This window comes from Schistocerca cancellata, chromosome 5, assembly GCF_023864275.1.
Source record: "Schistocerca cancellata isolate TAMUIC-IGC-003103 chromosome 5, iqSchCanc2.1, whole genome shotgun sequence".
Lineage (NCBI taxonomy): Eukaryota > Metazoa > Arthropoda > Insecta > Orthoptera > Acrididae > Schistocerca > Schistocerca cancellata.
In genome coordinates this window covers 574,509,919-574,536,408 of record NC_064630.1, presented here as the reverse complement: position 1 = coordinate 574,536,408, position 26,490 = coordinate 574,509,919, and the positions used below count along the sequence as shown (strand labels likewise).

Below are 26,490 nucleotides of genomic sequence, written 5' to 3'. Positions count from 1 at the left end.
CTACATTTGGTACCGGGGTTGCGTAGATAAGAGCTTTCAAATGCCCCCATAAATGATAGTCAAGAGGGTTGAGGTCAGGAAAGCGTGGAGGCCATGGAATTGGTCCGCGTCTACCAATCCATCGGTCACCGAATCTGTTGTTGAGAAGCGTACGAACACTTCGACTGAAATGTGCAGGAGCTCCATCGTGCATGAACCACATGTTGTGTCGTACTTGTAAAGGCACATGTTCTAGCAGCACAGGTAGAGTATCCCGTATGAAATCATGATAACGTTCTCCATTGAGCGTAGGTGGAAGAACATGGAGCCCAATCAAGACGTCACCAACAATGCCTGCCCAAACGTTCACAGAAAATTTGTGTTGATGACGTGATTGCACAATTTCGTGCGGATTCTCGTCAGCCCACACATGTTGATTGTGAAAATTTACAATTTGATAACGTTGGAATGAAGCCTCATCCGTAAAGAGAACATTTGCACTGAATTGTTGGATGAACCATTCGCAGAAGTGTACCCGTGGAGGCCAATCAGCTGCTGATATTGCCTGCACACGCTGTACATGGTACGGAAACAACTGGTTCTCCCGTAGCACTCTCCATACAGTGACGTGGTCAACGTTACCTTGTACAGCAGCAACTTCTCTGACGCTGACATTAGGGTTATCGTCAACTGCACGAAGAATTGCCTCGTCCATTGCAGGTGTCCTCGTCGTTCTAGGTCTTCCCCAGTCGCGAGTCATAGGCTGGAATGTTCCGTGCTCCCTAAGACGCCGAACAATTGCTTCGAACGTCTTCCTGTCGGGACACCTTCGTTCTGGAAATCTGTCTCGATACAAACGTACCGCGCCACGGCTATTGCCGCGTGCTAATCCATACATCAAATGGGCATCTGCCAACCCCGCATTTGTAAACATTGCACTGACTGCAAAACCACGTTCGTGATGAACATTAACCTGTTGATGCTACGTACTGACGTGCTTGATGCTAGTACTGTAGAGCAATGAGTCGCATGTCAACACAAGCACCGAAGTCAACATTACCTTCCTTCAATTGGGCCAACTGGCAGTGAATCGAATACTGACGAAACTAAAATGAGCTCTAACATGGAAAGTAAGCGTTTCCTGACACATGTCCACATAACATCTTTTCTTTATTTGTGTGTGTGAAATGTTTCCTGAAAGTTTGGCCGTACATTTTTGTAACACCCTGTATGTGTCGGCCAGCCTAGATGTCATTTTTAGGCGGTTTTCCACATTCCATTACATCACTACCGTACTGGTTCACAGCTCCCGCCTCAGCTACAGGCTGCGCAAACATTTAGTATCCGTCTCTGCGTAGGATTTACTCGTACATTAGATGCAAACGCAGGGGGTATACTGATTCCATCCTGGAGGGTGAATAACAGTCTGATGACAGGTATTTACTTTCTTCATGCCCTTAACCAGCAGCAGCAGCTCTAACTGTAAACTGTACAGTATGTAAGTAGGCTGTTTATGTTTTCTTATTGGCAACGCCACATAGCGCTCTGTATGAAAATCACTTTCTGTGCTGTGTGCAGTCTGTGGCTAGTTTGCATTGTTGTCTGCCATTGTAGTGTTGGGCAGCTGGACGTGAACAGCGCGTAGCGTTGCGCAGTTGGAGGTGAGCTGCCAGCAGTGGTGGATGTGGGGAGAGAAATGGCGGAGATTTGAAATTTGTAAGACTGGATGGCATGAACTGCTATGTATATTATGATTTTTCAACACTATTAAGGTAAATACATTGTTTGTTCTCTATCAAAATCTTTCATTTGCTAACTGTGCCTATCAGTAGCTACTGCCTTCAGTAGTTTGAATCTTTTATTTAGCTGGCAGTAGTGGCGCTGGCTGTATTGCAGTAGTTCGAATAATGAAGATTTTTGTGAGGTAAGTGATTTGTGAAAGGTATAGGTTAATGTTAGTCAGGGCCATTCTTTTTGAAAGTCAGATTGCGTTGCGCTAAAAATATTGTGTGTCAGTTTAAGCACAGTCATGTATAAATTTTTCTAGGGGGACGTTACACACGGAACACTTCATAACAAGTAGGAAGAAGGTCACGGTAAACCAGTGTTGCCCAAAACTATCACTTTGCCTACGTACTCATCTGTCTTCTAAAGACAGTATAATTTAGGGTGGGCAAAACATCTACACCTGCTTACATATTCCGCAAACCACCGTAAGGTGCATGGTGGAAGGTACATTGTATCACTATTAGTCATTTCCTTTCCTGTTCCAATCGCAAATGGAGCGAGAGAAAAAAGAGTGTTGACGTTCTGCAAGAGCACTAATTTTTCTTATCTTCGTGGTCCTTAAGTGAAATGCGTGTCGGCGGTTGTAGAATCGTTCTGCAGTAAGCCGCAAATGCAGGTTCTCTAAATTTCCTCAATAGTGTTTCGCGAAAACAACATCGTCTTCCCTCCAGGGATTCCCATTTTTCACGAAGCATCTCCGTAACGCTAGCGTGCTGATCGAAGTTACCGGTAACAAATGCAGCAGCGCGCCTCTGAATTGCTTCGAAGTCTTCCTTTAACGCGATCTGGTGGGGATCCCGAACACTCGAGCACTACTCAAGAACGGGTCGCACTAGTGTTCTATACGTGTTCTCCTTTATACATGAACTATACTTTTCTAAAACTCTCCGAAGTCGACTAACTGCATTTCCTACTACCGCCCTTACGTGCTCGTTCCATTTCATTTCGTTTTTCAGCGCTGATATTCCATCGGCTTGACTGTGTCAAGAAACTCACCACTGCTACCGTATTCCAACATTACAGGATTCAATAAGATTCTTCTGGGGGGTTGGGTTGCTTAGGGGAAGAGACCAAACAGCGAGGTCATCGGTCTCATCGTATTAGGGAAGGATGGGGAAGGAAGTCGGCCGTGTCCTTTCAAAGGGAATCATCCCGGTATTTGCCTGGAGCGATTTACGGAAATCACGGAAAACCTAAATCAAGATAGCCGGAAGCGGAATTGAACCGTCGTCCTCCCGAATGCGGGTCCAGTGTGCTAACCACTGCGCCACCTCGCTCAGTCTTCTGGGTAAGTGACCGCAATGTCAATGAGTAAAATCCTCTTACATTTCGGCCACTGTTGCAAGTGACTTTCCTCAGGGTGTAATTCTCTCTGGCGACTGAGAAAAGTTTTAGTTCTTATATACTGGCGGAAGAGGTTGAATTCTGATAGGGTACTGAGGATTAGGGAAGGATTGTTAGACGTTCTTTATTGTTTGTTTGAAGTAATAAAAAAACACACAACTAGAGGACTCTAGTACTCCTGCTCCTCTTCCTCCATACACAATCAGAATACGATAACAGCCTCTTCGGTCAGTATACAAGAACCAAAATGTTTAGCATTCAGTATTTAGCAAGAAACATCTTGAGGATGGCCATTTGTAACAGTGGCCAAGACGTCGGAGAATTTCACTCATTGACAATGCGATCACACACCCAGAAGAATTTTATTGAGTGTGACAATGACCGCGGAAGCCTACGCTTGGATTACAGGATTGTTACTCCTACTCATGTGCGCCAACGTACATTTTCTTCTGCATCTACAGCAACCTGCCATTCATCATGCCACAGAGAAATTCTCTCCAAGTCATTCTCTATCCTTGTACGGATACTCAACGAAGATACTTTCCCGTATACTACAGCGCCATCAGGAACGGTGGCAAATTGCTGCTCACCCTATTAGTCAGCTTGTTTATGTACACAGAAAACGAACATGTAAAGTCAGTGGTCAGCCTCGCTGAGCTACTATCTGTGTTCAGAACGCAATCGGCTGCGCTTACCTTATTGCGGTGTCTGATGGTGCGGTGATGTACGGGTGGCCAGTGCGGAAAGGCTGCAGTAGGCGGAACCGGCGAATCGTCGGCCGAGCATCCGTGTGGGCTGTGAGCTGGTAGCAGCAGCAGCAGCAGCAGCAGCAGCAGAGTCCGCTGTGTGGTCCGCGGTGGGAGGGCGTCTGTGGCAGACTGGGTGACCGCGCCGGCGAGCCCCAGACCCAGCCAACGGGCCGCGGCTTGCCCCTCCACTGCCACCACTGCCTTCACACGCTGCTCCAGTGACGCATTCAGGACTGCAGGCTCGCTTTGGCACGGCACGGGACGTGCCTTATAATTAACTTGGAGCACTGCATGATACATACTGTGCTGTCTTGCAGTACATTCATTCACTATCGGTTTCGACAACGGACCATCTTCACAGTGGAAAAGTATCTACTGCAACAGCTTCACATGGCATGCGTGCTACTTAACCAGGACAGTATAAGCCGTTGCTGACTTGAGAAAGTAATGAAATAGATACTTAACGCTGTAATTCTCTTAAGTTTTCTAGTCATCAAGGGCGTATACACTACTGGCCATTAAAATTGGTACACCAAGAAGAAATGCAGATGACAAACGGGTATTCATTGGACAAATATATTATACTAGAACTGACATGGGATTACATTTTCACGCAATTTAGGTGCATAGATCCTGAGAAGTCAGTACCCAGAACATCCACCTCTGGCCGTAATAACGGCCTTGATACGCCTGGGCATTGAGTCAAACAGAGCTTGGATGGCGTGTACAGGTACAGCTGCTCATGCAGCTTCAACACGATACCACAGTTCATCAAGAGTAGTGACTGGCGTATTGTAACGAGCCAGTTGCTCGGCCACCATTGACCAGACGTTTTCAATTGGTGAGAGATCTGGAGAATGTGCTGGCCAGGGCAGCAGTCGAACATTTTCTGTATCCACGAAGGGCCGTACAGGACCTGCAACATGCGGTCGTGCATTATCCTGCTGAAATGTAGGGTTTCGCATGGATCGAATGAAGGGTAGGGCCACGGGTCGTAACACATCTGAAATGTAACGTCCACTGTTCAAAGTGCCGTCAATGCGAACAAGAGGTGACCGAGACGTGTAACCAATGGCACCCCATACCATCACTATGGGAGATATGCCAGTATGGCGATGACGAATACACGCTTCCAATGTGCGTTCACCGCGATGTCGCCAAACACGTATGCGACTATCATGATGCTGCAAACAGAACCTGGATTCATCCGAAAAAAAAAAAAAAAGTTTTGCCATTCGTACACCCAAGTACGTCGTTGAGTACACCATCGCAGGCGCTCCTGTCTGTTATGCAGCATCAAGCCTACCCTTGGTCACCGAGTTGATAGCCCATGCTGCTGCAAACGTCGTCGAACTGCTCGTGCACATGGTTGTTGTTTTGCAAACTTCCTCATTTGTTGACTAAGGGATCGAGACGTGGCTGCACGTTCCATTAAAGCCATGCGGATAAGATGCCTGTCATCTCGACTGCTAGTAATGTGAGGCCGTTGGGATCCAGCACGGCGTTCTGTATTACCCTCCTGAACCTACGGATTCCATATTCTGCTAACACTCATTGGATTTCGACCAACGCCAGCAGCAATGTCGCGATACGATAAACCGCAATCGCGATGGGATACAATCCGACCTTTATCAAAGTCGGAAACGTGATGGTACGCATTTCTCCTCCTTCCATGAGGCATCACAACATCGTTTCACCAGGCAACGCCGGTCAACTGCTGTTTGTGTATGAGAAATAGGTTGGAAACTTTCTTCATGTCAGCATGTTGTAGGTGTCGCCGCCGGCGCCAACGTTGTGTGAATGCTCTGAAAAGCTAATTATTTGCATATCACAGCATCTTCTTCCAGTCGCTTTAATTTCGCGATTGTAGCACATCTTCGTGGTGTAGCAATTTTAATGGCCAGTAGCGTACTTTCCTGGTTAACTAGCACGTATGCCATGTGAAGTCGTTAGAATAAATATTTTTCCACTGTGAAGATGGTCCATGATCGAAAGCGATAGTGAATAAATGTACTGTGACATACCAGTGTGTGTATCATGCATTTCTCCAAGTATATCGATGGTGTTGATAGCTGGCTGAAAAAATTTTTCTTCTTGTGCAAGTAGTAAAACACCCAATCTGTTGCTAATTGAAAGTTTTATTAAAACCCCTTTACTACGATTTCAATGTTTATAAAAAAATCTTTTTCATAACAAAAATGTGGACAACTGGATTACATGTTGTGACAGAGGTACGTTAACATATAGCCGAAAGGCGTCGTCTAATATAAATTTCACGTTCAAATTAAATTGAAAGATGCACGACATGGCTATTGTCATGTGGTACTTCCTCACCAATGTACAACTACTGCAATAACTGTACGTCGATGAAGTACGATACGTTAATAATCATGTGTACATGTTTTGATTTAATGTGGAGGTGAAATTTTACATCTGACGACGACTTTCGGCTATATTTTAACGTATCTCTGCCCTAAAATGTAATCCAGTTGTCCATATTTTCCTTCTGAAGAAGACACTTGATTTCCAGGTTGTTTCCCTTCTTCCCAAGGTGTGTTTCTCTTATTCCTTCCGACTTCTGAGTTTCCTTCCAGATTTTCATTATTTCGTCCAGGACGATATTGAAGACAATGAGAGAAAATCGTTCCGCTCGTTTGGGCCTTGACTTTATTTAAAAGGGTGTGGAGATTTTTCCAAAAAAATTTAACTTCCCAAATGGTGTCTGTCAGGATTTCTCTTACGATTGCCCTCGTTCTTCTGTCATTTATGAATTCCTCTAAAACTCTGAAAGACTTTTATATTCGATACAAAGTTCTCAGGCGTTTCTGGCAAGGATTATCTCCGTTTCTGCTAAACAGCGGATTTAACACCCTCGAGAGCGATGGTAGATACTATGGCTTTAGAAGTGATTACATAACTTCAAGTTTTTTGATTTGTCAAGCACTCCACTCTGTGCGGTTTTCTTGGCACGGCGGCGGTTTCGGCGCTGTACTGCACTTACGGTGGACGTAAACCTTCACGGAGGAGAGCCGAAACAGAATCCTCAGTCTTTCTTCTGTCGGTTCCTCGTGTAGGCCTTATCGAACTGCAGAAAAGAACCGCCCCAACACAGTGGCGCGCTGACTCCGCCGGCAGCTGTCAGCATAGCATAAATATGACTGCAGTGTAGAAGTGTTGTACACTATGGTTTTTAGACGGCGAGTTTATTATAACCTAATATCGTGTTACGTAAGGTAGTACAGGGCGTACATAAAGTCCGGGAACACTTTCAATTATTTATTGCACCAGAACCAAACATTGTACAGATATCATACATATGACATTTTGAAGAGAAACCCTGAAAGGATTTTTTTCAACGGATGCTTAGAACCAAGTACGGTAAGAAGCCACCAACAAGGAAGGCCATTTAACCACTGGCACAACAAATCCGCTTCTCTTTGCCCGGCAAAGAGAGGCGGACGTCCCAGTGTGAGTGAAGTGAATGTAGAGTGCGTGCTAGAGACACTCATAAAGGGTCCAAAGAAATCGTGCATCCTGTGAACTCGTAATGGTTCAAGTCACAGTGTGGAAAATCCTGCAACAGAAGCTGTCTTCAAATTGGAGCTAGTGCAGAAGCTCTTATGACGACAACAGACACAAGCGTTTAGTCTTTTGTTCGCAGTTGCAACAATTGAATGAGGATGGGGATGGCATTGTTGATCGCTTAATTTTTAGCGACGAAGCCACTTTTCACAATAATGGGAAAGTGTACAGGCATAATTGCTGAATCTGGAGTACAAAGCATCCACAAGAATGCATTGAATTTGAGTGCGATTCCCCAAAGGTAACTGTTTTTCGTGCCTTGTCACGTCGAAAACTGTACGGGCCATTCTTCTTCGCCGAAAGCGCTGTCAACATGTCCTACATCGTGAAGTAGCCTAAGGCTAGGCGCGCACTGGCGATTTTCCGTCGCGCGATTTATTATCGCAAGAATGAAACACAGTGGCTCGAATAGGAGCGCGCGCACGTGCGACAAAAAAGTAGCGGCGATTTAAAAGACGCAACCGGCCCTATTTCACGCGCGACGCGATTGTCGCAGGTGTGGAATGATTCTCAGGCACTGGCATGGGCCCGCGCGCGCTAGCGATGCGATTTCTTAGTCTGTCGCTCTCGCTCTGTGTTACAAGTTCAGTGCGCCAGCAGCATGTCTGATAACGGGAGTTGCGCTACGGATAACATTGTAAGTTGTGTTGTCCATTCGGAAAGACTAATTGCAGAAGTAGAAAAGCGACCAGCTCTCTACAACAGGATATTAAAAGAATACAGTGATCGCAATTTGAAAGAGAAACTATGGGGAGAAGTATGCTGCAGCCTAATTCGGAACTGACTGAACTGCCTGGACCAGAAAAGACTAACAAAGGTATTTCATGGTTCACTTATTTTATTCATTCATGTAGACATCACAGTTACAACAATTTAAATTTTTTCATATTGCCAAGATACTGATACTTGTGAAGTCACAAACTACTTTGCAAAATAATCCCTTATCTGCATACCACATGCATCAGCTCTTATTCCTACAGGCTCACAGCCTTGCGGAAGGCATTCGTACGACTCGTCCTCAGTTCGTACACCGTCGTTTCGTCTTACGAAATTATGCAGAATACATAGTTTTATGATTATGTTTTTGCAGTTTTCTCATGAAACAAGTTCGCCAGTTTCGACTTGCAGTAGTGATTTTCTTGATGTATCTGATCAGTAATGTAAAATGGCAACAGCAATTGTTGAATGAAATAATTCTCTTGATGTATCTAATCAATAATGTAAAAGGGCAATAAAAACTGTTGAATGAATTAATGTGTGCTCACCTCAAAGTCACTGATAAGCGCCCCTCATGTGGTATACAGCCGGCCGCGGTGGTCTAGCGGTTCTGGCGCTGCAGTCTGGAACCGCGGGACTGCTACGGTCGCAGGTTCGAATCCCGCATCGGGCATGGGTATGTGTGATGTCCTTAGGTTAGTTAGGTTTAAGTAGTTCTAAGCTCTAGGGGACTTATGACCTAAGATGTTGAGTCCCATAGTGCTCAGAGCCATTTGAACCATTCCATTCCATTCCTCCATGTCGTATCTTGTTTTGTTACATTCGGTCCTACTGTCTGAAGCAGTGTATCAAAACTATTCTTACTCATTCGATAGTATTGACAGAATTTATTTTGGTGATTTTGTAATTCTTCGTGTAATTTGTAAAACTGCCCTTTAACTAGTCTTTGACTTAACAATCAGATGCAGCCAGTAACGACATTTGCGCTGCTTTCTCGCTCTTCTTCGTAGTATAAGCGCCACCAAACAAGCTGTTTCGATGAAATCCATGCTGGTACTGAGAGTAGTTGCGATTTTCTGCCGCTGTGTGCGCACCAAAATGTACTTCCGCGACAGCGATTGTTAAGTCGCGCCGACTGAAAAATCGCCTGTGCGCGCCTAGTGGGTACCTGAAGACGGAGCTGCTGCATCGATGGATCGGCCGTGCTACAGAAGGGGACGGCTGTTTCATGAAGTGGCCTCCCCGACCACCAGATCTCACTCTGTGTGACTTTTTTCTGTGGGGACACATTAAAGATCTGGTGTATGTACCGCCTCTACCACATGATGTAGCAGAGCTCCGGGAGATAATACGGGAAGCGACTGCCTCAGTCGACGATGCCATGCTGGGATGGGTATGGCAAGAATTCTATTACCGTATTGACGTCTGCTGGGTCACTCTTGGTTCGCATATCGAATGTTTGTAAAAAAAACTTTCGGAGTTTCTCTTCAAAATGCAATATGTATGACATCTGTACAATGTTTAGTTCTTAAGCAATAAATAACTGAAAGTGTTCCCCGACTCTATGTACACCCTGTATTATAGTGCCAACATGACTATACACTGAGATGTGTTTTATGGTTTTATCTGGAACTGGGTTTTCGTTGCTGGTTTCTATATGTCCTCTGGACTATACCAAGACATCGAGCGACAGTCTCAGTTACTACCTGTAGTTCATACTATATCGTATGCGGTATTCAATATAAATGTTTTGTTTACAGCAGTGGCGAATATAGCAGTTAATTCGCAGCTTGTCGGTTCCCATACTTAACATATATTGTCTTTAATGAATCTATATCCCTGTTTTTAATCTATGAGTGAGCCTGGAAGTAACAGGTAACTTAAAAGTTAACCACGTACAATGTTGCACTTAGACTTTAGTGCGTACTATGCTTTCAATACTGTTACCTGATTTATTGTTACTACATTGCGTCCTTTCATTAAACCGACACCTCTTGCACCATACTAATACCTTAACTTCGAACTGTAAGTTACGAGATCAATATTCTACGACACGGTGTCTGTAATGGTTGTAGGATCCCATTTTGTAAACTAATGACTACATTATTATCATATGTAACAAACTGGACCAAGTTATCTCCTTTTCGGTATCTACAGTTTGATCGAATTCACCTAGACATCGACCAATAGCTTTTCGTTGTAATTAGAATTCATATTGTACTGCTGGTATTATGTGTATGAGATTAGGATTACTACTGTAAAGTCTTTTTATGTTTCCGTTTTTTTTTAAAAGAGCAAGTTTTAATACGAGCTACCTAACTGTATCTTGTTCTCTGCATCTGAGGTGGTGCTTTAACGACTTGCCTGTCAGTATATTTATTTTCAACGTGCCATTATGTTCGGCATCCTCAAGATACATTGAATGACAATTATCGATATGAAGCACCCTCTTTTATAGTTAAACATTAAAATTAATTTAAGAAGTTGCTTTTTTAATAATAAAAATATGCTCTGCTCGGATTATTCTTTGTATAATTACACGGTAAACATGTACCGGCATATGAATTTATATTTATGCTGCAATTCAGTTTGCTTCTACTTTAGCGCCGCCAGGTGGGCGTTGAAATATCTGCTATGTTTGCCGTTCACTCTGAGCCCGTATGCGGCTTATAAGCCAACATGATCATGTATAATATTCATTATAATGATAGTTGTACTTTTGACTTGCCGATATGCTATGCCAAGCATTTTCTTGGAATGTCTATTTATTAAATGACACAAATCATTGCACACATGGACGAGATTACTTGAAGTGTCGTGCGTAAGGAGCCGGCCTGTGTGGCCGAGCGGTTCTAGGCGCTTCAGTCTGGAACCGCGCGACTGCTACGGTCGCTGGTTCGAATCCTGCCTCGGGCATGAATGTGTGTGATGTCTGTAGGTTAGTTAGGTTTACGTAGTTCTAAGTTCTAGGGGACTGATGACCTCAGATGTTACGGCCCATAGTGCTCAAAGCCATTTGAACCATTTGTGCGTAAGGTACGCTATGTATCCATATTATGTTAAAATTTTATGGGGATATTTCTGACCCAATTTTGTATTTGCAGACCGGAGAATGGCAACATACCTTGCCGGAACCGGTTATCTGAATATATGCTCTATGAAAGTGATCGTGGCGTTCTGAAGAATGTCACTTCTATTTTCGAATCACAACAGTAATTTATCCTTTGTGGACATAGAAGACGCGTGACGACACTCACTCTCAACACGACAGAGCAGGTAAAGTAGACTCTGAAGAACACGGACATGCTGCAGTTGTGATCGTCTATGTATCCAAGAACATCAGTCTAGACAGAGACGAAAAAAGTGTGATACTTCGATGTCCAAAAGATGTCCATGGGAGCAACTGGGAACTTCTCACTCTATGAGGTGCAATAGAGTCCAATACGTAGTTTCAGAGGTAGAAATCCTGCAGTCCAATTGGCATGACTGCTCGATAATGATGTCAGACTGGGGAGGTAGGAACCGCCTTGCCTCATTGTTAAGCTGTCTAATGTCGATTGTACTGGCCAATTTGAGAGCGCTTTCCGGGTGTTTACCGTATGGATCTAGTCTAAAGCTGATCCTAGTTTACACTGTACTCAACCAACCCAAAAAATGTAGCTTTCTAAACACAAGTTATTCAACTATATTTATTTATTTAAACTGATCTGATTAGTGCCAGTAGGCCCTCTCTTATGGGACCAAATTTTCACACATACGGAGAATATTATACCACAGTGACCTGAGAAAATAACGATTCCAGTATCACAACTACTCTTAAAATGATCTGAGTGTCTGCAGTGACGATGTGAGTAAGCCGGCCGCGGTGGCCGTGCGGTTCTAGGCGCTGCAGTCCGGAACCACGGGACTGCTACGGTCGCAGGTTCGAATCCTGCCTCGGGCATGGATGTGTGTGATGTCCTTAGGTTAGTTAGGTTTAAGTAGTTCTAAGTTCTAGGGGACTGATGACCTAAGATGTTAAGTCCCATAGTGCTCAGAGCCATTTGATGTGAGTAAATTTTACTGACTATGAACTAAGAGAGATAATACTGGCATCACTTGCATTACTGCAGCTGCAGCCACTGATAGTGATGATAATGATAATAATAATACCAATAATAATAATAATAACAATAATAACAATTATATTGTTATTAACAATTATATTGTTATTATTATTATTATTATTATTATGACAGTAATTGTGACATTAAATGGCTGGCCGTTGTGGCCGAGCGGTTCTAGACGCTTCAGTCCAGAATCGCGCTGCTGCTACGGTCGCAGGTTCGAATCCTGCCTCGGGCATGGATGTGTGTGATGTCCTTAGGTTAGTTAGATTTAAATAGTTCTAAGTCTAGGGGACTGATCACCTCAGATGTTAAGTCCCATAGTGCTCAGAGCCATTTGAACCATTTTTGTGACATTAATAACAATAACGATAGTGGCAGGTAAAAGAAGAATATATAGGTCTACAAAATAGATGTTTTTTGATACAGCGAATTCTGGGGAAACAAAATTTAGGGAGAGTGCATTAGTTAAGTATACCAGGAAGTTAGTAAGATCAGAGTAGAAGAGTAACGAGTGGTCCAGGGTCAATGGTAATCTTATTACATAAATTGTATACGCAGCTGCGAATATGAACAACCATCAGCTGCATAACCTGGATTTCCCGCTTATCGCCTTATCATTTGGCTATCCGAGCGTGATTCACGGCCACACCGAAACTTCCCTATGTGTCTATAACCTGTACTCCTACATCCATTGTGTATATTCTCGCTTGGGGATGCATTTTACTTGAAAGTCACATGCCCGGTATCCGAGGATAAGCGACTTTCAAGTAAAATGTGTCTCCTGTACGGGAAAGCACACAATGAATGTACGAGTACAGGTTGTAGACACATGGTTCACGACATATGGAAGTTTCGGTGTGGCCTTGAATCGTGCCCGGGTAGCCAAATGGTGAGGCGACCGCTCGCGGTAAGCGGTAATTCTGGGTTCGAGTCCTGGTCCGGCACAAATTTTCATTATCGTCAGTCCATTACACAGTTGGTCGTCGTCAGTTCGGAACCGCGAATACAATTCAAGTATTTCATAATGGTTGCAGCCACCGCAGTGCCTGCCCCTTGACATGCATGCATGTCCGAAGGAGTATTGCATGGTAATTCGGAATAACACAGGCACTGCAATACCGGTAATCTTACTGGTGCTTTAGTAGATATGTCGTCACCTGTATTCTGAAGCTGGAGATGTTATTTAGTTCTATAATGTAATGCGGGAGGTTGGTCAAGGGTCGGGTTCCTGCTACTGAGAAGGGCTCCGAGAACGTGGCTGAACAACGCAGTGGGACACAAAAGATTTTGCTCTGATGGGAACGGGTGTTTCTGCCGTGTTGTTCAGACAAGAGCGTTAACGTCGAGGAATTATGCCATTCAACATTAAATAAAGGGTGGAATGAAAATAATACAATAAATCCATTAATACCGTTCAAAAATGGCTCTGAGCACTATGGGACTTAACTTCTGAGGTCATCAGCCCCCTAGAACTTAGAACTACTTAAGCGTAACTAACCTAAGCACATCACACGCATCCATGCCCGAGGCAGGATTCGAACCTGCGACCGTGGCGGTCGCGCGGTTCCAGACTGTAGTATTAATATGGTCAGACGGGAAGTTTTATAAGCAAAGAAGGTGTTATAGGTGGCATGAATGTACAATAAGCGTTTTTAATGTCATTTACTCTCTTTACATTCGTCAGTTTCGTTGCTATCCAGCAGGAAGTTCTCAGTAGTTTTGATTCATTTTTCTATTTAAAATATTTAATTATCAGCGCCGACGTAATACTTTCGATAAACAATACTGCATTTATCCACGAGAAAAATTAAATCTCAGGACGTTGAATAAAAAATTAAATATTTTAAATAGAAAAATGAATCAGAAGTACTGAGAACTTCCTGATGGACAGCAACGAAACTGACGAAAGTAAAGAGAGTAAATGACACTAAAAACTCTAATTGTACATTTATGCCACCTATAACACCTTCTTTGCTTATAAAACTTCCTGTCTGACCCTATTAATACTACAGTCTGGAACCGCGCGACAGCTACGGTCGCAGGTTCGAATCCTGCCTCGGGCATGGATGTGTATGATGTCCTAAGCAGTACTAAGTCTAGGGGACTGATGACCTCAGATGTTAAGTCCCATAGTGCTTAGAGTAATTTCAACCATTTTTTGCAATAATTCGTGTCTCATGTTAAACAAAGACAAGCGCATTTTTAAAACAATTTTGTTACTTCATAAAAGGATGTATCTTAACTGTTCCGCCAGTATAAACATTGGCCTCATATTGCATAAGTAACAACTGAATTCCACCATCATAAAAATCTGCTGCTCGATTTGACAACCGTCGCTGAACGGCCGTTTTCATTTTATCGTCGTTATCATAGAACTAACTTCTTTTTTCTCAATTGGAGCAACAACTGGCGATTACTGGACACTAGAACAGGACTACAAGTATGATAATCAGTTTCTTTTGTAGCCTTATGATGGAATGAGATCTTATGTTTTTTAAGCCGTAAGTGGACGGTAGACGCAGAAAAATCTGTTTACCGAGCTTGTCACAGCTTTTCGCTTGGATTGTTTTGCGCAGTTTAGTTGAGGCCACACAATAAGGCTTAGACCAGTGGTCATCAAACTACGGCCAGCATGCCACATGCCGGCAGAATCAAGTATTAGTGCGGTCCGCGGGTCTCAGCCGTATCTTATAATACACTCTCCTGTAACATTGATGTGACCACCTGACAAAAGTCTGAGCAGCCACCTTTTTCTACAAGGACCTCTGCAGGGCGTGCAGGAACAGAGTCAATGAGGTCCTGGAAGGTACCGACAGGGATGTGGAGGCCCCGTGGCCAGCTGCGCCAAGTTTCCAGCTGCTGGATCAACGGCGCGAGCAGCCCGATCGAGGTGCTCCCATAGATCCGGGAAGTCTGGTGGCCATGGAAGTGTGGTAAATTCATCCTGATGCTCCACGCAAGTACACATCAATCTATGTGATACAACCCCTTGTCCTGCTAATAGATGCCGTCGTGCTGAGGAAAAATAAACTGCATGTAATGGTGGACATGCCCCCAAAAAATAGAACCATACTTATGTTTATCCACTGTGCCTTCTAGAGTGACGAAATCACCCAGTGAATGCCACGGAAGCATTCCCCACTCCATAACGCTCCCATCTCCGCCCTTTTCTTTCAGTCGTTTCACGCCGCACACGCCAGCGACCATCATTTACCTGGAAGGTCACCTGTTGAAACCTAGTGGACATCCAGTTGCGGTACTGGCGTGCAACTGAAGCTTTCGCAGCCGATGAACACCAGTCAGCAAAGGTGCGTCAACCCGGTGCCTGCTGCGAGGCTCACACGCAGCAACGTTTGCTGAACTGCGTTGAAGAGTCGTCTGGGCGGTCCGTTGCTCAACAGTTGCACGTCTACTCGTCCGTACACATCTCCGAAGACATCGTTCACCACTGTCATATACAGCACATGGTGCACATCAGATGCCTCAACAACAGTTTTGGATAACGCCATTTTGCCGTGCACCGTATACTTTAACCAAGGTGGCACGCAAGCAGTTTATAAGACAGTCCTTCAGGAAATGCTTCCAACCTTGGACGGAAAGCCAATGGTCACGCCCTTTTGGACGTCAGGTAAATCGCTCCGTTCCCGCATTACGACGACTACACTGCGGTTCATGTCCTCCCATCATGCTGTACATACCCTGCGCTGCTAGTGCTGCCATCTCTCTTCTCTGTGAGAGGTTACAGCACGTTGACGTCGAACATAGGCGGTGGTCACAACGTGTAATATGCATGTGCATGAAGATTTTCATTCGCCGCCTCCAACTGAATACAGGGTGTTACAAAAAGGTACGGCCAAACTTTCAGGAAACATTCCTCACACACAAATAAAGAAAAGATGTTATGTGGACATGTGTCCGGAAACGCTTAATTTCCATGTTAGAGCTCATTTTAGTTTCGTCAGTATGTACTGTACTTCTTCGATTCACCGCCAGTTGGCCCAATTGAAGGAAGGTAATGTTGACTTCGGTGCTTGTGTTGACATGCGACTCATTGCTCTACAGTACTAGCATCAAGCACATCAGTACGTAGCATCAACAGGTTAGTGTTCATCACGAACGTGGTTTTGAAGTCAGTGCAATGTTTACAAATGCGGAGTTGGCAGATGCCCATTTGATGTATGGATTAGCACGCGGCAATAGCCGTGGCGCGGTACGTTTGTATCGAGACAGATTTCCAGAACGAAGGTGTCCCGACAGGAAGACGTTCGAAGCAATTGATCGGCGTCTTACGGAGCACGGAACATTCCAGCCTATGACTCGCGACTGGGGAAGACCTAGAACGACGAGGACACCTGCAATGGACGAGGCAATTCTTCGTGCAGTTGACGATAACCCTAATGTCAGCGTCAGAGAAGTTGCTGCTGTACAAGGTAACGTTGACCACGTCACTGTATGGAGAGTGCTACGGAAGAACCAGTTGTTTCCGTACCATGTACAGCGTGTGCAGGCACTATCAGCAGCTGACTGGCCTCCACGGGTACTCTTCTGCGAATGGTTCATCCAACAATGCGTCAATCCTCATTTCAGTGCAAATGTTCTCTTTACGGATGAGGCTTCATTCCAACGTGATCAAATTGTAAATTTTCACAATCAACATGTGTGGGCTGACGAGAATCCGCACGCAAGTGTGCAATCACGTCATCAACACAGATTTTCTGTGAACGTTTGGGCAGGCATTGTTGGTGATGTCTTGATTGGGCCCCATGTTCTTCCACCTACGCTCATGATTTCATACGGGATACTCTACCTGTGCTGCTAGAGCATGTGCCTTTACAAGTACGACACAACATGTGGTTCATGCACGATGGAGCTCCTACACATTTCAGTCGAAGTGTTCGTACGCTTCTCAACAACATATTCGGTGACCGACGGATTGGTAGAGGCGGACCAATTCCATGGCCTCCACGCTCTCCTGACCTCAACCCTCTTGGCTTTCATTTATGGTGGCATTTGAAAGCTCTTGTTTACGCAACGCCGGTACCAAATGTAGAGACTCTTCGTGCTCGTATTGTGGACGGCTGTGATGCAATACGCCATTCTCCAGGGCTGCATCAGCGCATCAGGGATTCCATGCGACGGAGGGTGGATGCATGTATCCTCGCTAACGGAGGACATTATGAACATTTCGTGTTACAAAGTGTTTGAAGTCACGCTGGTACGTTCTGTTGCTGTGTGTTTCAATTCCATTATTAATGTGATTTGAGGAGAAGTAATAAAATGAGCCCTAACATGGAAAGTAAGCGTTTCCGGACACATGTCCACGTAACATATTTTCTTTCTTTGTGTGTGAGGAATGTTTCCTGAAAGTTTGGCCGTACCTTTTAGTAACACGCTGTATATGCGCCATAGGTGTTTGAGACTTGAAAACGTCTCTGCAACCATATACACTCATGCTCATAAATTAAGGATTATGCTGATACATGGTGAAACAACGCTCTGCTGGGCGGTCTGCGGGTTTAAATCACCTCGGGGTATGGCCATGCGGTGCATTTGACCTGCGATCGTCACACAATGGCGTTGGCAGCTGTCCACATACGCAGAGTTGTGTTGGATGTCAGAGTACGGTGCAGCGAGTAAGTATGCAGACGTTTCCAGACGTGCTAATGGTGACTGTATGTTGAAAATGGCCCTAAGAACACATATTGATGACTTTATGAGGGGTAGAATACTAGGGCCACCGGAGGCTGGTTAAACACAGCAGGACGTAGCACGGGCCCTCCGTGTGCCACAAAGTGTGATCTCAAGATTAGGACGATTCCAGCAGATAGGAAACGTGTCCAGGAGCTACAGTACGGGACGTCGACAGTGTACAACACCACCAGAAGACCGATATCTCACCACCAGTGCCCGCAGACGGCCACGGAGTACTGCATGTAGCCTTGCTAGGGACCTTGCCGCAGCCAATGGAATAGTTGTCTCCAGACGCACAGTCTACAGATGACTGAACAGACATGGTTTATTCGCCCGGAGACCTGCAAAGTGCATTCCACTGATCCCTGGCCACAAGAGAACTTGTAAAGCCTGGTGTCAAGACCACAGTACATGGTCATTGGGACAGTGGTCCCAGGTTATGTGCACGGACGAGTCCAGGTATAGTCTGAACAGTGATTCTTGCCGGGTTTTCATCTGGCGTGAACCAGATACCAACCCCTTAATGTCCTTGAAAGGGACCTGTCTGGAGGTCGTGCTTTAATGGTGTGGGGTGGGATTGTGATTGGTGCACATACACCCCTGCATGTCTTTGACAGAGGAATTGTAACAGGTCATGTGTATCGGGACATCATTTTGCACCAGTATGTCCGCCTTTTCAGGGGTGCAGTGGGTCCCACCTTCCTCCTGATGGACGATAACGCAAAGCCCCACCGAGCTGCCATCGTGGAGGAGTACCTTGAAACAGAAGATATCAGGCGAATGGAGTGGCCTCTCTGTTCTACAGACCTAAACCCCATCGAGCAGGTCTGAGATGCTCTCGGTCGACGTATCGCTGCACGTCTTCAAACCCCTAGGACACGTCAGGTACTCCGACAGGCACTGGTGCAAGAATGGGAGGCTACACCCCAGCAGCTGCTCGACCACCTGATCCAGAGTGTGCCAACCCGTTGTGCGGCCTGTGTACGTGTGCATGGTGATCATATCCCATATTGATGTCGGGGTACATGCGCACGAAACAGTGGCGTTTTGTAGCACATGTGTTTCGGGACGGTATTCTCAACTTATCACCAATACCGTGGACTTAAAGACCTGTGTCGTGTGTATTCCCTATGTGCCTATGCTATTAGCGCCAGTTTTGTGTAGTGCCACGTTGTGTGGCACCACGTTCTGCAATTTGTGAGCATGGGTGTTGTTACATTCGATTAAGGTATCCATGCCTGTGTTTCAGGCACGATTCCTCATTTCATTCGATGCTGAGGAGCTATTCCAGGGCAGCTGAAGAGCCTCTGTAGTGTTGTTCGAATTTAGGACGAATACGAAGTGGGTTCAGGCGTGAATGATAATTTGGACTGAGGAGGCAGACGTGCTAGGGTAGTGCGTGCAGCTGTGCAAAGCCACTGTTCCAGGATGGTGTAGTGATTAGCGCATCCGACTATTGAGCAGGAGACCCCGTTTCGAATTCCAGCCCTGGTACAAATTTTCATTCCTCACTCCAGTCTGCAAAAAAAATGGTTCAAATGGCTCTGAGCACTATGGGACTTAACTACTGAAATCATCAGTCCCCTAGAACTGAGAACTACTTAAACCTAACTAACCTAAGGACATCACACACATCCATGCCCGAGGCAGGATTCGAACCTGCGACCGTAGCGGTCACGCGGTTCCAAACTGACGCGCTTAGAACCGCACGTCCAGTCTGCATGTGTACATCATATTTGCGATCGTGTCTCATATTACATAAATCATTTAAATATAAGTACTGTTACTATTATTAGCAATTAATCATTCGCTTCGGTAAGCAATTACAGTACGACAACTTTGGGGTCCCTGAAAGTGGCAGCAATCTGAAACAGAGCAGCCGACAAGAAGTGTTACGAATGGTGCCGACTTTTAATGGCCAGTACTTGGGGGCTGGCGGCAAATTCATCGCGCTATGTAGATTATCAAATAATAATATGATCGGTACACATGCAGCCCGAGGTGTTTCCCTACAATGGCTCTTAAGGAAGAATGTTTGACGACCACTGGTGTAGATCATACATCGCAGCGCTACGTGCTTAATTTTTTTCCCCAGAGGTTGGTATAATTCTCAACAGTCACCGTATGAAATTGCATCATTCCATCCAATAGCTGGCTTTAGGCAGCTGTCCGTCCAAGGCGCAGTCTGTGAATTCTCTGAAATGGAGAAGAATCGAGTATTGATAAAGTTTTGCTTGAAGGAAGTTTTTCACGCCATCTGAAATTCAATCGGTGTTCGTAGATGTACACGATGACTGTTTATCACTTTCTATAGAGAAGAAATGGGCTACCAAACATAAATGAGATCGTGAACTGTCCAAGACGATCCACGTGAAAGGCTTCAGAAATCGTCAAGAGCAAGATATGATATTAGAACATCGGGACACGAAGTGCGTGAAACTGCAAAGTTGTAGGGGTTTCAAAAGAACGTCTCGGCTACATTTTTCATGGAGAACTGCACACGAAGAAACTTTGTGCAAGATTGGCGCCGTGCCTACTCAGTTTTCCATCAGTGCTTGTCGGATTTTCGCATAAACGTACCGATTCTGTGCGTCGGTACTTGTAAATTGATGAAATATGAATGCAGCACGAAACATCACATTCGGAACTACAGCCACAACAGTGAACCGAAGCCAGTTCCTTGGCTCCAAAGGAGGTGAAGACGATGTGATCAGCTCACGGCATCGTTGCTTCAGGATATTAAAGTATTTCAGCTGAGTGATTATCTTCAAAAAAATTTTTGCAGTAACAGTAGAATATGATTCTAACCTTTTAATAGATCTCAATGGATAAATTTCAGAAAGGAGACCCGAATTGCACAGGAAAAAAGTCATCTTTAGTCAAGATATTGCACCTGACCACAAAGGTGGCTCAGCTGTGGGAAAATGGAAGGATCTGCTCCATGAAGTGTACGAGTATCCTTGCTATTCCCCCAAATTGGCATCCTCAGACTTCCGTTCTTCCCAAAAGCCAAAGTCTTCCTTGCTGTTCAGCATTTTCGCCTAACCAAGAAGCAATTGCATTTCTAGATGAATATTTTGTATTACGTCCAGAGGTATGGCACTGAGATGGAATAACGTCACTAAAACGCCGTTGGACAAAGAGAATTAATGTAAGGAGATAAAGGTTGGTTGAGTGGCGGGAGAGGACCAAACAGCGAGGTCATCGGTCCCATTGGATCAGGGAATGACGGGGAAGGAAGTCGGTGGTGCTCTTTCACAGGAACCATCCCGACATTTGCCTGAAGCGATTTAGGGAAATCAGGGAAAATCTAAATCAGAGTGGCCAGACGCGGGTTTGCACCGTCGTCCCCCCGAATGCGAGCCCAGTAGGCCAGACAAAGACCAGTGCGCCACCTCGCTCGATAGAGCGTACGGAGTATGCTGATACCTAAAAGGTTTTTGAAAACCTATTTTATCGCTTACGTTATGAAGATGAGAACTTTTCAGACCACTCTGGTACATCTCAGAGTTGTCTTACCCTGAGGCAAAGCTTGCATAAGCGACACCCCTGCCTATCCCAAAACACTCTGTACATCATTTGTCGGATTGAAATGATTTGCAAAAACAGACATAATGTCTGATAGGATAGCAGCAATCAGTGATTTTACAATTTACTTATAATCCGTCTTGATTGTAAATTTTTTATTCATATGCCCGTATTCGGCCTGGATGAACCGAAACCGGTCACATGAACAAAAATTTTGCAGTCAAGACGGATTGTAAGTAAATTGAAATTGTTTGCTTGAACTTCCTTTGCTTTTGTGATGTTCGGTGCCTCCATTTCGTGGATTGTTGTTTAGATTCTGGTAGGCCTATAACATTATTCACCCATTTTTCACCTCCAGCGACAATTCTTCTTCAAAATGCATTACCTTCCTTAGGGTAGTGCTCAAGGAAATTCAAAGCACTGGCAATACGATTTGTTTTTGTGCGTCTCATTCATCACTTCCAGTACCCAAACTGAGCACAATTTCTGTAATAATTTCAGGAAAAACACTTTTTTAAACTATAGAAAATGCATTAAATAAGGCAGAAGTCGTAAACCGTTTGTTTTCTTGAACTTCTCAATCAACTTTCTGGTCCAATGATGACAGGTAGCCACCCACTTGGCGCTTCATCAAGAACATTAGTACTACGGCCATCGGGAAACACTCGTCCATTTTCTTGCATTTCATCGCTAACAGAGTTTACTCTTAAACATCTTACTAACCTACTGATGAATTTCGTCCCTTTTTACGTATTTTGCAAGCAGAGAACGAATTACGCCGCCTATTTCGCACCCTATGGGATTTTCAGTTAACAATAACAAATGGCAAATTTTAAACAGCTGTAATGTAACATGTCAATAGCTCTATCTAGTGGTTATCTGTGAAAACGTCGAAGGTTGCGGTCGTATCGTCTTGGTTCTGTGTCAACGGAAAGGAGTACGAATAGCGTACGTTTTGAGATGTGAGTAAATACTGTAGTATTAGTTTTTTGAATTAACAGGATATGTGATTAAATGTAAGCCCGCCTGCATGCTTGGTAATTTTTTAAATTTTTTAAATATTTTTTGTTGTATGTAAAATTATCTGTACGGAAAAACTTTTTAATTACATAATTGATTTAATTACTGGGTCGAGACCACAATTTCGTCTTTGGACAGAGAGCTCATTGGCTCTTATTTCTACAGCCATTTAGACAGTGTCCGTCCCAATCCTAGCCGTGGATAAGTTAGTCTTGTAAACCCTCTGTAGAGCTTGTAAGTGTAATCTGTCCCTGAGGCGTCCTTGGAGAAAGTAAGAGCTCGAGATTCGGCAGTATGATGCCCAGAAGTAATCTGCTAGGAATCGTCGGTTAATTCTAAAGAATGGAAGGTGAATTTGAGATAAATTATATATCTATGATCCATTGCAAACTGACGGAGCATGATATGACGAAAAGCATGTATTAAGCACTCAGTCAAGGAGAAAAGACAAGATAAAATCAGCATGACTTTGGCGGATCGAGCTCCGTGAGAATATTTGAGCTGCCAAATTGAATGTTCTTATCACTCGCTGTAACGTTGCGTAACTTAAATGACAAACTAAAGTACTGAAGCAGATAAAGAACTGGATTCACTGGGTTTTTAACCAGAAATTACAGGACAGCCGGCATGATAACCTAAACAAGTGGTCGACAGACTTTTTTTACTTAAGAGCCAGTACTGACCAAGTTACCTTCCGTTAGGGGTGTGCGTACACTCAACGGCTGTAGTCTTGAACGAACTGTGAGAGACGCCCGAACAACAGAAGACCGACGCACTAGGACATGCGTTGATACTATGAAATAGTGCATTGATAATAGCTAGGCACTAGCTGAAATCTAGATTTGCCTAATAAAACCTGAAAGGAAAGGACGACTGATTGCTGCGCTCTGTCATCCGACCGAGCGAGGTGGCGCACTGGTTATCACACTGGACTCGCAATCGGGAGGACGACGGTTCCAACCCGCGTCCGGCCACCCTGATTTAGGCTTTCCGTGATTTCCTTAGATCGCCTCAGTCATTGCCGGGATGGTTGCTTTGATACGGCACGGCCGACATCCTTCCCCATCCTTCCGTAAACCGATGAGACCGATGACCTCACTGTTTGCTTTCCTCCCCCAAAGCAACCAACCAATCTATCATTTGAAACACAGTATTGATATTGCAGGACGACGCGTCAGGTCGCATAGGAAGGGGTGGCGGAAGGGGTGTGAGGAATGGAGGGGAGGGGGGGGGGGGTAAAGTGACCACTCGAAATGAAGTGAAATTTTCAACAATACGTGATCATTAATAGAAACTTACCACTTACACATTTTGAATCTACGTATTCTAAGGTATCACACCAAATACTTCTAAGTGAAAAAGGAAATAATATTGTGGACCTAAAAGAATTGTTCTGACAGCTTACATAGCGAAATGGAGGAAGATCTGCAGCGGATAATCACTTGGTGCAGGGAGTGGCAACTGACCCTTAACATAGACAAATGTAATATATTACGAATACATAGAAAGAAGTATCCTTTATTGTATGACTATATGATAGCGGAACAAACACTGGTAGCAGTTACTTCTGTAAAATATCTGGGAGTATGCGTACGGAACGATCTGAAGTGGAAAGACGATACAAAATTAATTGTTGGTAAGGCGGGTGCCAGCTTTAGATTCATTGGGAGAGTCCTTAGAAAATGTAGTCCATCAACAAAGGAGGTGGCTTGCAAAACACTCGTTCGACCTATATTTGAGTATTGCTCATCAGTGTGGGATCCGTACCAGGTCGGGTTGACGGAGGAGATAGAGAAGATCCAAAGAAGAGCGGCGCGTTTCGTCACAGGGTTGTTTGGTAAGCGTCATAGCGTTACGGCGATGTTTAGCAAACTCAAGTGGCAGACTCTGAAAGAGAGGCGCTTTGCATCGTGGTGTAGCTTGCTGTCCAGGTTTCGAGAGGGTGCGCTTCTGGATGAGGTATCGAATATATTGCTTCCCCCTAGTTATACCTCCCGAGGAGATCACGAATGTAAAATTAGAGAGATTCGAGCGCGCACGGAGGCTTTCCGGCAGTCGTTCTCCCCGCGAACCATACACGACTGGAACAGGAAAGAGAGGTAATGACAGTAGCATGCACGTAAAGTGCCCTCCGCCACGCACCGTTCGGTGGCTTGCGCAGTATAATTGTAGATGTAGATGTAGATGTAGATATCGGCTTTCCGTACCTAAGAGGGTGCTGTGGCCGGTGCCATCGCAAATGGTTCCCATTTATATTTCCCTGATTTTCGGATATATATTTTAGGCACGTTGAAGACCTACTGCGACTGCAGAAAACCGTTTTCAGTCCCGTAGTGCGTAGAGCCATTTGAACCATTTGAACTTAACATCTGTGGTCATCAGTTCTGTAGAACTTAGAACTACTTAAACCCAACTAACCTAAGGACATCACACACATCCATGCTCGATGCAGGATTCGAACCTGCGACCGTAGCGGTCGCGCGGTTCCGGGCTGAAGCGCCTAGAGCCGCTCTGTCACAGCGGCCGGCTATAACTTAATTAATTCCAAATTGTCGAAAAGGGATAGAATAGCGGATGATAGTTTTTTTTTAAAGTAACGAACTATTATTGGGGTAAACTTTTCCCGGCACATAGTGCGGCCACTTTTCCCGACCGGACGCCATGTCGGCATTAGTCATTCAGAGAACTGAAATAGATAACAAGGTACTACATTTGTAGGTCAAAAAACGTTGTTTAAACATTATACTATGAAAAATTGTTACTCCCATACGGTTGAGGTAGTTAGAATAATACAAATGACGTACCTTACGATGGACGGCTCAGAAACGAAAAAGGTTTTACTAAAAAATGATGCAACAAGCTTCCTCTGTCAGTCTGACAACAATGGCGATCTATGTTAGAACTAGTTCGACCACTTGATGGCGTGCAGCGACGTTGTTCAGGACAAAAAAACATGCAATGGCCCCTTTCACGTCCTCGTCACTTTACCACACCGTACACAACCGATGTTAACTGGTGACCTACAAAAATTAGTGTATGTTATATTAATTAATAACAGTAACTGCAACGTGATACACGATCACATGAGTTTACTAAATTAAAAGCTTGAATGCTCATTATTAATACTCCACATTAATGCTATATGTTCAAGTTTTTAAAACATGGTGAGTAAAAAAGGAATTTACAACATTAGAATGATACAGAAATTTATTGAGATAACTTACAGAATGGGTAGATGTGTCATTTTGTGCCAAATAACCTCATGTTTGATTCAAGTACTGCGTCAGTACCCCATTCCGACACGAATAGCGCCATCATAGTGCACAGTTGAAATAGCTACTTTTACTGGTGCGAAGCATGTGTTTTGGTTTCGTGAAATGGACTCTGCAACAATCGGGGTTTCATTAAAGACCTTGTGTATGTTCTTCCCCGATCAAACAATTTAACGGAACTGAAAAATCGAATCTACGCTACCGTTACACAAGTTACGCCCCATTGCTGAAACGAGTGTGGAAAGAAATTGATTACCGATGGGATCTTTGTCGCACCAGAAATGGCAGTCACATCTAACTAAAATGACACTTCACACTTTTGTGTGAAACATGAGGTTGTTTGCTACAAAACGACATATCTTACGATTCTGTAAGTTATCTCAATAAATTTATATATCGTTCCAAAGGTGTAAAGCCCTTTTTGACCCACCCTGTATGCATATGTTCCTCCAAGAACCGACGGAATATTCCAGAAATGTTTACTAAATTATTTTAATGTCTTTTTTTTTTTGCTCATTGCACTGTATTACAATAGCCTTCATTTGAACGTATTATTTGCTGCAAAATGCACCACTTTTAAAGATGATAGTCTCTGTGATGCGCATTCACGAATCCATGCTACATCCGTTTGACATTTATACCATAGCAGCTGACCGGTGCTAGAGGAGCTCGCACATGAGTTGTCAGCATTGGAAGATAAACAATAAAATA

At 44.3% G+C, this 26,490-nt stretch overlaps 1 protein-coding gene across 2 annotated transcripts in view; it reads right to left on the bottom strand.

The window, feature by feature from the left end:
* LOC126187588 (facilitated trehalose transporter Tret1-like) overlaps nucleotides 1-3,952 on the bottom strand; it is a 156,456-nt gene extending 152,504 nt beyond the window's left edge. For both annotated transcript variants that reach the window (XM_049928768.1, XM_049928769.1), the window contains exon 1: nucleotides 3,807-3,952. The gene's annotated coding sequence lies outside the window, so the exon portion shown is untranslated. The remainder of the gene's footprint in view (nucleotides 1-3,806) is intronic.
* Between the last annotated feature and the right edge of the window lie 22,538 nt (nucleotides 3,953-26,490).